This window comes from Papio anubis, chromosome 17 (genome assembly GCF_008728515.1).
Source record: "Papio anubis isolate 15944 chromosome 17, Panubis1.0, whole genome shotgun sequence".
Lineage (NCBI taxonomy): Eukaryota > Metazoa > Chordata > Mammalia > Primates > Cercopithecidae > Papio > Papio anubis.
In genome coordinates, this window is record NC_044992.1 from 26,185,604 (window position 1) to 26,199,945 (window position 14,342).

Here is a 14,342-nt window from a genome sequence, read left to right on the forward strand (position 1 = left end):
GAAATGAAGACTTGGAATACCAAGTTAGAGCTGCATGTAAATTAAAAGCAAAATGTACTGACTGCCAACCTAAGGTGAGTATCTGCCTGTTAGTATTCGGATTGTGTACCTTCTACCTGCTTAGAGGTAGTGGAGACTAAAGGAAGGAACCTAAACTTGCCTGTCATGCAGATCTGGATGCCGGCTCTGGCCCTGGCCTTGGTTGCTCTTGGCCTCTTTGAACCTCAGTTTCCGAATCTGCAAGATGGGTATGGTAATATCTATCTCAAAGGGCTGTTGTGAGACTTAAATCAGATAGCTTTGGCTTTCTTTCCATCACTTCTTTGCCTGGCAGCATAGTCGGGAGTGCTTAAACCTCATTCCTCCCCTTTCCCCTAAAATTTGACCTGCTTGAAACGGGTGGAAAAGGAGAGCTTATTGTCACAGCCTCAGTCTTGCCTTTGAGTAGCAGCCGAGAGGTGATCATTGGTGGGTAGACAGTCCCTGTTTCTCATGTGCTTCCTGGGCCCACAACATAGTCTGAAGACAGAATGGGAACAAAGTGGACTTTCTAGTGCTTTGCACCATGATGCCATGTATGACCTCTATTCTGTGCCAGTGATGGTGGAGTTAGGATTTAGATGCTACTGTCTCTAAGGATTGATGTTTTCTTGGTTTGGAAGAGTGGTGTGTGTGTGTGTGTGTGTGTGTGTGTGTGTGTGTGTGTGTGTGATAGTCTTTAAAAAGCAAGGAAGAACCAGAGGTCTATGCAGGGTATACTTGTCAGGGGCTCAGTCTCGCAGGGCTGGAACCCAGCTGAAACTTTTCTCAAAGCCATCAGGCTCTTTGTTAATGAAGCGCCTCAGAATCAGACTGCTCTACATATTTAGCACAAGAAAGGTAAAGACTCATGAAATGACAGGGCCTTAATGTCTTTCTGCAAGTCACTGAGACTCCTTTCGAATGAATGTTGTTAGCACCCTTTCAAACAGCCTCTCGGAAAGTTGCTGACTTGTGCCTATGAGTTCTGCCTTCCTTCGCTGTTGAATATTACGTGGTCTTCTCTTCCTCCTCTGTAATTCTCACAGTGTGTGTACATGTTTGTGGGGTCTCAGATTATATTTGTGTATTAGAGAAAGCCTGTGTTTTTGGATGTAGTGGGGAGCTGGGGTGTGGGTGCTTTCCAGACACTGGTTGGGGACATTCCTCTTCTTCCTTTCTACAAAGCAGGTGAAAAAAAAAAAAGGAAAAAGAAACTGATTTTAGGTTCTGAGTCTATGGTCTTATTTTGCCACAGTCTTTTATACTTCAGGAAATATTCCTGTCCTACGTATTTTTCTGAGGGAGGGTGATGGACTGTAGAGCCAGAAACCTCCTATGGATGGGGGAAGCTTTTTGAAAAGAGGCAGGGAGGCCATGTAGGGATATGAAGTGGAAGATGTTCTCGGAGGAAAAGAGGGCAGAGTGTGCACCTGCAAGAACACCCTCAACTCCCATGAAGGTTTTACCATTTTATATTTTCCCCTTGGTTTATGAGGACAACCATAGATTATGTATGGTTTTAAAAATCAGCTTTGTTGAGGAATAATTGTTTTATAATTAGTTGTGTATTTTTAAGGGTGCGATTTAATATGTTTGACCTATCTATATACCTGTGTGACCAGCGCCACAATCAATATAATATCCATCATCTCCCCAAATTTACTTTGTTTCTTTGCTCCTTTGTAATTCATCTCTCTCCCCATACCATACCCAGACAGCCACAGATCTGCTTCCTGTCACTGTGGATTAGTTTGCATTTTCTAGAATTTTATATAAATGGCATCATACAGTGTGTGCTTTTTTTGGTCTGTCTTCTTTCACCCGGGGTAATTATTCTGAAGTTCATTTATATTGCTGCATGAATCTATAGTTCATTCGTTTTATTTTTCCTGTATGGTTGTAACAGTTTGTTTACCCCTTCACCTGTGGATGGACATTTTTGTTATTTACTGTTGTTGGCTATTCCAAAGAAATCTGCTATGAGCATTTGCCTATAAGCGCTCATATGCTGAAGTATACAGTCTTAAGCATTTCCTTTTCTCTCATGGTGACATTTCTTTACTTGTCTCCAACCTCTGTAAAGACCAACAGTCTTACACAGTGGTGTTGTGGGAAGTAAAGAGACAGGAAGAGGCAGTGTGGCCTGCCCCTTGTTCACTGTCCACTATGCTGATCTGTGTGGTGGCCAGTAGTACAGTGGATAGTGGTCTACAGCAGAACCAGAAATAGCCCAGAGAAGCAGTTATACCAAGGACTCAACTCAGAGACAGCTATGAGGCAAAGACCCTTTACTCCCAGACAGACTTGGTGGAGGCAGGCTGACATTTGAGATGCACTTAAAACATCATGCCCATCCTAGTCACCCAATACATCTGAATTCCCTTTCTGCTACGTGTACTTTCTTAACTGCTTTGCTTGTAAGTTCTAGGTTATCTTCTTAACAATTGTGGTTTGTAGGTAAATAATCTTTGGGTAAGAGAGGCTTTATTCTGTTATTCTTTAAAAATCTTAGACAGCACATAAATATAGCAATTGTCTCAGTCCATTCCTGCTGCTATAACAACATACCTTAGATTGGATACTTTATACACAATAGAAATGTATTGCCCACAGTTCTGGAGGCTGAGAATTCCAAGATCAGGGCACCAGCAGATTTGGTGTCTGGTGAGGGATCTCAGTTTCCAAGATGGCTCTGTGTTGTTGGTTCCTCACATGGTGGAAGGAGCAGAGGGGCAAATGGGGGCTCAGGCACTCCCTGCAACTTCTTTTCTAAAGGCACTAATCCCATTCACTAAGGTGGAGTGCTCATGACTTAATCACTTCCTTAAAGGCCTCACCTCCTAATGCTATCTAATTGGGTATTGGACTCCAACATAGGAATTTTGGAGGAACACATACATTCAAACAATAGCAGTGATACACACAGATCCTGTGTCTGAGGTGTCGCGAGGTATCCCTCTAACTCATAAGCCCTCTTTGGAGAGGAGGCTTTTGTTGTATACAGGTATCCTAATGTGTCTTACAGGACAAACACTGTGCCTCCTTTATTTTTTTTCTTTATAATTGTGTAATTTATTATTATTTTTTCATTTTTCCAACTTTTATTTTAGACTCAGGGGGTACATTTGCAGATTTGTTACCTGGTTATATTGCATGACGCTGAAATTTGGGATGTGAATGATCCCCTCACCCAGGTTCTGCGTAGTATCCAATAGTTAGGTTTTCAACCCTTGCACTCCTCCCTTTCTCTCCCTCCAGTAGTCCCGTGTCTATTGTTCCAGTCTTTATGTCCATGAGTGCCCAACATGTAGCTCCCACTCATAAGGGAGAACATACAATATTTGGTTTTCTGTTTTTTTGTTAATTTACTTGGGATAATAACCTCCAACTGCATCCACATTGCTGTAAGGGACATGATTTTGTTTTCTTTTTATGGCTGCATAATATTCCATGGTGAATATACACCACATTTACTTTATCCAGTTCCATCATTGATGGGCACCTAGTGTGCCTCCTTTCAGATATGTTATCAGCACCCCTTCCAAATAGCTTCTTTGATGGTTGCTAACTTATGCCTGTGAGTTTTCTTCATCATCAATTTCAGAACTACCCAAAAGGCTAAAGAAACACAAGTGATAGGGTTTCATTTACATATCACAAGCCCCAGATAGCTGGGAATATCTGAAGGACTGACTAGATGATGTCCCGATGATGTCCCTACTTGCATGTAATTGCTTAGGACTATGTGAATCAAAGATTTTGCACAGTTCTTTATTACAGACTGACAGAGCAGGTGGGGGCTTTACAGGCCATGTTGTCCAACGATGTCATTTTTAAGAGGAACCAGGACAGCTCAGAGAGGTGAGATGCCCCACCCAGAGTCACAGAGCTTGTTAGCAGCTAAGCTGGAGGAGGAACTCAGCCCTCCAGGCTCCCGGTCCACGGCTCTCTCCATCCCAACTCCCCCCAGCCCCTCGCTCTCATTTAGTTTTTCTGCGTTTAATATGTTTTCCTTGAATTGATTTTTCTCCTCTGCCTCATCCATTACCTTCAAGGTTATTTTTGGTGCTCTTCTCTGCTTCTTTCATTTTGCAGATTGATTTCCCAGGCTTTGCTGAGTTTGGTGGCACTTCCCACCCCAGGGTCTTTGGCTTCATTATTGTTTTGTTTCCTACCCCCTTTATTGTCTTCCTGGGGCTTAAGAGACCAGCCCCCAATATCCCTTACCCTACCTTCCCTCCCCGCTTCCTCCCAAATAGCCCCCAGGATGCTGCTATTTCCAATCATGCACTCTCCCCATCCCCCCTTCAGTCTATTCCCAGATTGCAAAATCTGCTCATAATGACAACCCTCGGAGCTCATCCTTCAGTGATAATTCAAGGCTGCACCAGCTACCGGGTAGTGACTACTGATACATCTTTCTCATGGCATGTCTTTTCTCCACTGGGTTTCCTTTGTGTGGAGATGTGTCTATTTGGAATGATTCCTTCTCTTTTAACTATGTGGTGGGTGGGACTTCTGCCAGATGCTTAGCAGGTGATGGTTGCTAGAGTAAGGAGGGTTTGTTGTGTGTGGAGATGGTAAAAGCTGGAGTGAGCACCATTCAGGGCACCACAACTATAGTTCCAGGCACTGGAGTTTTGTAGTAAAATGGAGAGGGCTTTAGATAGAGTCAGACAAACCTCCTTTCAAAGCCCAGCTTTAGCATTGATTGACTTTGTGATATAAACAGGCCTGAGTTGCCTCATCTGTAAAATGGAGATAGTACTAGTACTCAACAACTATCAGATTGAAAGGCAGTCCTAAATGTGGCCAAGTGTCTAAATTGCTTAGTTCAGAGCCAGACACCTTCTTCTGGAGTCAGAAGAGGATAGGCTTCAATCCTGGGCTCCCTGCATAGTAACTGTAATCCTGCACAAGCTAATTAATTTCTTTAAGCTTCAGTTTTCTTAACTGTAATATGAGAAGAATTAATCATATCTAATAAGTTGGCTTGATGATTATTACACAGGAGTATATAAAGTACTTAGCACGGTGCCTGGCATGAAGTAAGAACATAGTAAATATTAGCTATTTTTAGGTGTTCAATAAATGTTACTTTCTTTTCCTTTGTAAATTTAGCCTTTTTTTTGTTGTTTTTTACAAAAGATGAATGTACATCTTGAGGATCCTACGAACTTTGAGAAGTTTGAGAAGTTAAGCATTCATCAAATACTTTTCTAAGTATCAAGTCTATTTACTGAGTGTATGATCTGCAGAGAGAAATATCAACTTCTGTGGAGCTCAAAACCTAATTGAGTGGCAAACAACTAGGCAAATGATTTCAAGACCATTTATCATCAGAGCCAAAATAATAACTTGCAAATTGAACAACTGCTTCAACAATTCAATTCTATATCCACTTATTAGTACGTACTAAAAGCCAGGCATAAAAATGAATGAGACAAAGTCCCTGCCCTCCAGGAATTTACAGCCTATAAAGGTAGTAGTATTAGTATACACTAATGATGCTGCTGCTGCTGCTGATAATGATGATGATGATGGTGATGGTGGTGGTGGTGATGGCAACACCTCAACACTAATAGCTAAGATGTATAGAGAGCTTACTACAAGACAGATGCTGGCCGAGGGTTTTGCATGCATCGTCTTATTTAACTCTTACTGGAGCCTTTTGAGATCAGTAATGTTATTCTCTTGTGGGTGAAGAAAAGGAGGCTCAGGGCGTTAAGCAATTTGCTTAATGCCACATAACTCCTGGTAGCAGAGTTTGATCTCATACTCAGGTCTGATTCTGGTCAAAGACCTTGCACCCAGCTGTTACACTGCACTACTCTTCCATTTCCGGTCACAGTGGAGGAAATAATCACATAAATGCTGTGGTAGAAGAACAAAGTGCTATGGGGGAAGTGGATTCTGATTCTGACATGAGCGATTGCTGAAGTCGTCATAGCTGAGGTGTCTTTGGAGCTGGGTCTTAAGGATAAGTAGTAGATCAATGGTACGTGATGGAGGAGAAGGGGTTCCAGACGGAGGAAACGACCTGATAGACAGAAAGAAGCCTCGAATCTCTAGGTGTGGTTGGGGAACAAGAAACTAAGAAACAACCTGATAGATAGAAAGAAGCCTCAAATCTCTAGGTGTGGTTGGGGAACAAGAAACTAGGACACTAAGAGGTATGATAGGAGGAGACAGGTCTTGCCAAGAGCTTTAGAGTCAAGAGAGATCAGAGTAGATTGAGGATCATTGGAGGTTGAACTTGTGAGATGCAGCACAAAGGCTAGGGAGCCTCATACTACTTGTTTGGGTAACTTAAGTAATTTATTCCAGGATCTGTAGGAAAAGATTTTTGAAATTTTGAATTTTGGAGTTTTTTCACATGTTTGACTGGGGAGCCAGGAGAGTTGGGTTTTAGTGAAAGGCCAGAACCATAACGGACTCTGAAATTGGACTGTTGGGTTTGAATCCCATCTCTATCACTTTCTGACTGTACGACTTTGGCCATAGTGAACAACTCTGTGTCTCAGTTTCTTCCCCTGCACAATGGGTTGTTGGGAGCTGCAAATAGATTAATGTTTATAAAGCAGTTAGAACAGTCCCTGGCACAAAACAAGCACTCATAAAATGATTATTGGTCATGGTTCAAGTACTGGTTGGCCATATGACTTTCTCTATCTGGGCTTCAGAATCCTTATCTATTAATGAAGAGATCAAATAATAATTTCTATGATCTCTTCCAGTCTAAAATGGTCCAAATGACTCCTTTGGTGAGGAAGTATAAGAACATAATATCTTTAATTTTCTTTTCCTTCGTTTCTAGTAAAATGAAGAACTAGAATAATTCAGGGGTGCCCAGCTATGCTGCACAGGATTTCTGTCCAACTGAACCTTCTTGGAGCTGATAATATTATCAGGACTGATGGTCTCATTACTGGACAGCCTCCGCGTTGTCAATAGAGATAGACAACGGGTTCTTCTGGTTGGAATACTAAAACAAACTTCAATTCTGGCAAATGCATTACCTTCTCCTTTTTGTGTTTTGTGCTTTCTTTTTTTTTAATGACCCAGAGGCCCTACCATTACTCAAGTGTTTTGATCATTGTCACATGATTTCGTCTTTGCTGAGTCTGTTGCCTGCTTGGTTAGCCATGGGGGCAGCAGTGAGTGATTCATCACCTGCTACCTGTCTACGATGGGGTCTGTCTGTGCTCTTACTGAGTATCTGGCCTGTTTGTCAGGCAGGCTGTGTGGTTGCCGAGTACTGTGTCCAAGGCACATCTTGTCCCTGAGAGGCTGCCTCCCAGGAGACGCGTGCAGGATCAGTGTATCTAATTCTTCCAGTGGATATTTAGCTCATTAAACAGCAATACATCCAAACAGAAAAATGAAACCACACACATCATTAAAGCTAAATATGTTTCCTTTCTTTGTCTTAGTTTTATTTTCTGAAGGGAAATGCAAGTAGCTCTGCATAACGAGAGGCTCATTGCTGGAGCCAGGCGAGAAGCTGAAAGCATCGAGGTAAAGAGAGATAAAAGGATATTGACTCCCAGCAATATCCCTCCTTGCAGGAAGTAAGCGGTGGTGAATCCATATTTCTACATAATAAGCTGTTCTGTCAGTGCAGGAGCACCCCTTCATCAGTGCAGGGGAGAATGTCGGCAGGGCTGGCCATGCCTGTGGGGATGAGGTATCTGTCCCTGCCAGCCCGGGAGCAGCAGCTGGCCCTCCAGTGTGGTCTCTCTAGGTGGTTTCCCCTTGTTCTTTCCAGGCTGAGCTCAGACCACATTGTGGGGCAGTTGCCGGAAGTGATTGTCTCTAGTGAATGGAGCGCCTCTTCTTTAGAGGGTTAAGGATATTAGGTGGCACCAAGTTCATTTAGTCCTTGGTTTGTAGCTAAATCCTTTACGACCCCCATATAATCTTTTTGGGATTGTGAAATGGTAAAAAACAAATAAACAAACAAAAAACCAAAAAACAGACTTTTCACTCTCTTCCAGGATTTCTCTCAGATTTGTGTGTTTGACAAGCCAGCTAGTAGCTTGAGCTCTATAGCAGACATTTTTGCTTGCCTCCAACACATCTATTTCTTCCTTTATCCTGACCTCCATGTCCAGATTTGCTTTGGGGGAACCATCTTCTGCTAGGATTAGCTTTGGGTATTGACCCCACTCTTAATTCTAGGGATGGGTTTAGATTGGCTTGAGCTGATTAGCATGTCCTGTTTCCAGGCGTGTGACACAGTTCAAGCAAATGAGACACAAGGCGCCGAGGAGAGGATAGTGGGGGGGCTGCCATTCTCACAGGCAGGAACTGGTGGATGGCATGCAACGAAGCTGGGAGGTGGGAATTGGTGCAGCCCTGAGGATGAGTCTGGCATACAAAGGGGGCCAGAATAGAGAGAACAAGGGCTGGGTCCACCATGGCAAAGTGAACTTCTGGAAGATGCCATAAGTGAAGCCAGACCACTTCTGGATTCTTCAGTTATGTAAACCAATTAATTTGCTTCACGTTGGGCCAGTTTCTCTCTCGGTTGCAAAGGGAAGTTTGCATAATCCTATCCACCACACAAATGGGGAAAACTAATGGCCAAAGATACTTTATTTAGTCTCATCAACAAAGGAATGCTTTCTGTTTCAAAATGACAGATTCCGTAGGAGCTAATGTTTACAGAGAACATGTGTCAGGCGTGAGCCTGTATGTTATGACTTGTTTAAGCCCCCAGATGACCCAGAGAGGTGCGTACTGTTATAACTCCATCTTACAGATGAGGAAACTGAGGCACAGAGAGGTTAAGTAATTCTCTAAGTCACAGAATAAGTTAAGTGGCAGAGCCAGGATTCAATCTGACATCAGATTTCTCATCATCCTCTGCAACTGTAGTATTCTTCGACTCTACGATTTCCAGAAACAGAGCCAATGACTCTTCCCACTGGGAACTATCAACCATCCAGCCAATTTCATTGCCCAGAGCTTTTCAGCTTTTCTCAATTCCATCTCCGTTGCCCAAATGATAATAGTCTGTTGCATTCTTAAATCATCTCGCCTCCTCCTCCACATCTGACACTCTGGTTTCTGTAATGTGCATCTCCCTAGCTCTATATAAGAAATGTAACCAACCCACTTCCACCTGCTCCTCAGCACCTGCTTTTCTACAATAGTCCCAAATGTAAAGTTCACCCACCCAAGGAAGCACTCAGTGGGATTAGATTTCGAAGGACTGAACACTTAACATTCCTTTAGGTTTAGATAAAAGTTTTGAAAACTTGTTCAGCCTGCGACCTACTGGTCTTGCCCAGGTCCTGGGGGAGCAGGGAGCTGTGGAATGTTTTCCCATTGCCCTTCTCTATCCTCTGGTCGATTCTATCATGCAGGCACATTCTTAGACATATTCTCCAAATTCTCCACGCAGGAAGCCCTCCAGGTTTTCACACTCTATCTCCTTACACTTTGATATAAAGTGTATCAGGGCCCTGCTTCTTGGTTCTGTCCAAGCTCTACTTGCTGTGTGACACAGTGGAAATGATTTGAGATGGGAGCTGCCTGACATGATCAGGGGCACTTAGAGAGCAATGAAAAAGGGCGCATAATGACAAGCAGTGAACAAGTCATAGCGTCAATGCTGTAAGAGGTGACTGATACCCAAGCTTTCCAAATGCTACCACTCTAGAATTTCTTGTTAAGTACATGAGGAGGGTGTGTTTACGTATCTATAGGGGTAATACCCACCCCCTCCACAGCCACTCTACCCCTTCCACATCAAGCAGTCATTGGCTTATCTGTTTGAATAAGCACATACACAAGACTAGACATTAAAGGGTAATTTTTATAAATTATATCAGAAAACCTTGAGGTTGGACCAGGTGTGCCACAGTTCCATTCACGTTGCAACTGAACCATCTATTGATCCATCCACCTAGCCATTCATCTAACAAAACTTTATTGAGTACTACATGTGCCACCGTGTCAGGCATTGGGGATACAAAGATGAAAAAACACATATTTTCTGCCCTTGGAGCTTGCACTTTAGTGGAAGAGAGACAGAGTATTTCAGGATATTCAGGTAAGCATTTTGACAGAGTTAATCACAGGGTGTCACAGAAACACAGAAGAGGGGCCAGGCTTTGGGAGCCAGAAAAGCCTTCCTAGCAAAGGTGACAACCGGGATTAACTGCTGTGAATCACTGTGGCAGATACTAATTACTCCCTGGTACCTGTCCTCTTTCTTCCTTCTGGTAATAGAACCTACAAGGCTTTAGCTGGGCCCAATGACCAAAGATTCATTTTCCAGCCTCTTTTACATCTAGATGTAGCCATGGGACTAAATTCTAGTCAAAACAGGATATGAGTGGAAGAGATGTTTGATTATATTTTTAACAAAGGTATTTTGTTCTCTGCTTCCTTGTTTCTCTGTGGATAAGGTGGAGGTGATCTGACTCTGACTATGTGGCTAATACCCTAGGGGATGACAGAGACGTAAGAAATAAGGAAATGGGGCCCCAGGATTACTCTGTGGAGCAGAGGAACCTACCAGTCCTGGACCTTCCACCCATCTCTCACTGCTGCTGCCATACATGGGTGCCACTTGGTAACAGCAGCTTAACCTGTACCTTTACAAAATAGCTGACCACCTTCAGGCTCATATCTGCTGAGAAATACAACTAGATAAGATATCACAATGTCCCCTCCCTTTTGGTAAGTATGATCTGTAAGTAGTTGGTGGTCACCCTATTTTGATATTCAGAAGGATCTAGTGAGAACTTTGAGCCCCAGTGAACACCCATATGACATGTTGTTAGTGTTTCCCTGCTAGGCCTTCTATTAGGTCTCTACTTTGTGGCTGGATGTTTGGAGACAGAGTAGTTTATAGTGATGAGAGAGGCGATAAAGCCTTGTTCTCAGCCTATGATTTGGGCCACCTGTCCCTCCCACTTACTTCCTGCCGATCTCTTTCCCTTGGGCTTGCCACTGCCCTTGGTAAAGCTATATATCATCTTCAACGTTTCCACTTCAAAGATACATTCTTGTTCTTATTTCTGAGATTTTCTAAGACACAGTACTCTTGAAGTTGTATCCCACTCACTCCTCTTGAATTATAGTCTCAGATTGTGGATCCTTTCTAATGGCATCTTCATTTGGTTCACATTTTTAGAACATGCCATTGGTCCCAGCATTACCCTCAGTCCTCCTGTTCAACTTAAACCAATGGAGTAGGTTAGTTTGACCCAGTATCTATCTTCCTGCACTGGTTCTCACTCAGTGCTCTGTTGATATCATCCCCAGAGAAAGTTTCTGGCGTCCTTTATAGTTGGAGCTATATAACTGTATTAATGCATAGTGATGATTCTCCTTCTCCTTCTTCTTCCTCTTTGTCACATGACCAAGACCACATCTAAAAACTACTCTTTGGACTAAATATTAGCAAACGAAGAATGCCAAGGACAAAGGTATTTTTTTTACCTTTGTTCCTCCAATATTTCCAATGCCTGTCAGTCAGTGAATTAGAAGGCAGCTGGCTGTCTCTCCCCCAGAACATATCTACAGGCAATGGGGCAGGTAAGGTTAACATCTCCAGGGGATTCCCTACTCCATGAAATCTGCCTATGTGAGCCCCAGGCCTTATGGACCAAAAAGGAAACAACTGCAGGAATCATGGGAAATCATCTGTGGAACTCAAGATAGACTCTCAGACTCCTGCCCTCCTATGATTATTGTCCCTAAGTCCTGGATGGCCTGAAGCCCCCAGCCCAGTCAATCTCTCTCTCCTGTGCCCCCCAGCTGCGGTGCATGCCTCTGTGCTACCACTGCTCAGACTGTACTGTTGTATTTGAGAATGTGTCTTTCCCTCCGTCAAAGTGAATTATATATCGTCATGTCTCCAGAAACCAGTACAGCACCTGGCACATAGGAAGGGCTTGGGAAGGGTTTGTAAGATGAATGAATCCTCAGAAAGCTCAGCTGATACATCGGTTGCATACCCTTATGAGTGGCATCTGAACATCAAATCATAAAACAATCCAGTTTTGAAATTCTGGATGCGTGTGGCATTCCATTATTCATCTTCACATACCACATCACAGTGTGTGTGGTCCACTGCCCTGTTACTTGTTGTTGCTCATTTTTCCAGTCCTAAGAGTCTGAGACCTACCTTTCCTCTTTGTATCCTTTGTTTGCCAACAGGTCTTTAGCTAGCTCTTGACCCTGTCTGCTCAATGGCTTCTGGTTTTTTAGCTGAGGTGCTCCCTATTTCCGGCCGGATTCTATGAAGCCTCTCACTAGTCCCAGGCTCCCTTGGTCGGGGGGAATGTGCAGGAGTTTGGATAATATAGTGTGTGAATCAAACTGGGAAGCTTGTTGCCTGACATTTAAGGAAGACATCAGAATAAGAAATTTCAATTAAAAGACACCTCTCCTTAATTCCAGACTTCTACATGATTCTACACATACCTCTTCTTACTTCTTTTTCTCTTTCTCTCTTTTTCTTTCTTTCTTTTTTTCTTTCTTTCCTTTCTTTTTTTCTCTTTCTTTCTTTCTCTCTTTCTTCTTTTTTCTTTCTCTCTTTCTTTCTTCTTTCGCCCTTCCTGCCTTCCTTCTGTCTCACTCTATAAATACACATATATACATATATGTATATATACATATATAATATACGTATATATACACATAAACATATATACACCTTTCTTTCTTTCTCTTCTTTCCTTCTTTCCTTCCTTTCTTCTCTCTCTATATAAATATACATGTATACATATAGGTATATATACATATGTACATACACATATATGCATATATATGTATATATACACCTATAGGTATATATACACATATCTACATATCTACACATATATACACATATGTGCATATCTACATATATACACATATATACATAGCTACATATATACACATATGTGCACATCTACACATACACATATACACATATGTGCATATCTACACTTATATGCATATGTGCATATCTACATATACACACGTGTATATCTACATATATGCACATATATACACATATGTGTATATCTACATATATGCACATATACACACGTGTGTATATCTACATATATACACATATACACGTGTGTATATCTACATATATGCACATATATACACACGTGTATATCTACATATATGCACATATATACACGTGTGTATATCTACATATATGCACATATATACTCGTGTGTATATCTACATATATACACATATACACGTGTGTATATCTGCATATATACACTATTATATGTATATACATATATACACGTATATATACACATATGTGTATAGGAATGCTTGTGATTTTTCACATTGATTTTATATCCAGAGACTTTGCTGAAGTCGCTTATCAGCTTAGGGAGATTTTAATTTTAAAAAATATTTTTAAGCATTCTTTTAAAAATACAATCTAGTTAGTGCAAATAATCCATATCCTACTTAAATCTCCCATCCCAGAATCCCAGTGCCCTGATATCAAGAAGTTCTTTCCTAAGGAAACTTTCTCAAGCTGGTACTTACAGTTTTTAAGACTTGAATCCAACAGCTACCAAGAAAAATACTCTGGTAGAGAACTTTTCTACACACCTCCACATAAGTTGGGCACAGAAGATGGGAGAAAGCTGGAGGACCAAAAATCAGGAGTCTCCCATTGTGACTAGACATTAATCTCTCCACCTCTCTAGGTTCCAAATCATTCATTCTTCAAGGAAAAGGGACAGACCTTTCCTGCTCTGAGTAAGTTACCTAACATCAAAGCACACACTCAGGCCGGGCATGGTAGCTCATGTCTGTAATCCCAGCATTTTGAGAGGCTGAGGCAGGTGGATCCCCTGAGGTCAGGAGTTTGAGACCAGCCTGGCCAACGTGGTGAAACTCTGTATCTACTAAAAATACAAAATTCAGGTGGGTGTGGTGGCATGCACCTGTAGTCCTGGCTACTCGGGAGGCTGAGGCAGGAGAATCAGCTTGAGCCTGGGAGGCAGAGGTTGCAGTGAGCCAAGGTCGTGCCACTGCACTCCAGCCTGGGTGACAGAATGAGACTTCATCTCAAAAAAAAAAAAAAAAGACCCACACTTAAAAATCTTCTACTCATTTCACTAACTTAACTGAAGGGACACAAGAATGTGTATTTTCAGCCCAAGGAACAATTTTCCTGTTGAACAATTAGGAAATTTCAGCATTTGAAGGAAAGCATTAGAAACCAGCCTGCTGTATTATTGCTCTAACAATCCCTTGAGCTCCTAACAAAAACAGCCAGGGGAAGCTGGAAGCCAGCATGAAATATGGTCCACTTGTTTTCTTAACAGTCTGCTTCCCGT

General features: G+C 42.2%; 1 protein-coding gene across 1 annotated transcript in view; it reads right to left on the reverse strand.

Annotated features, from left to right (window-relative positions):
• The window catches only part of ASIC2 (acid sensing ion channel subunit 2), a 1,127,535-nt gene that overhangs the window by 438,635 nt on the left and 674,558 nt on the right, over positions 1-14,342 (reverse strand). The window lies entirely within an intron of this gene.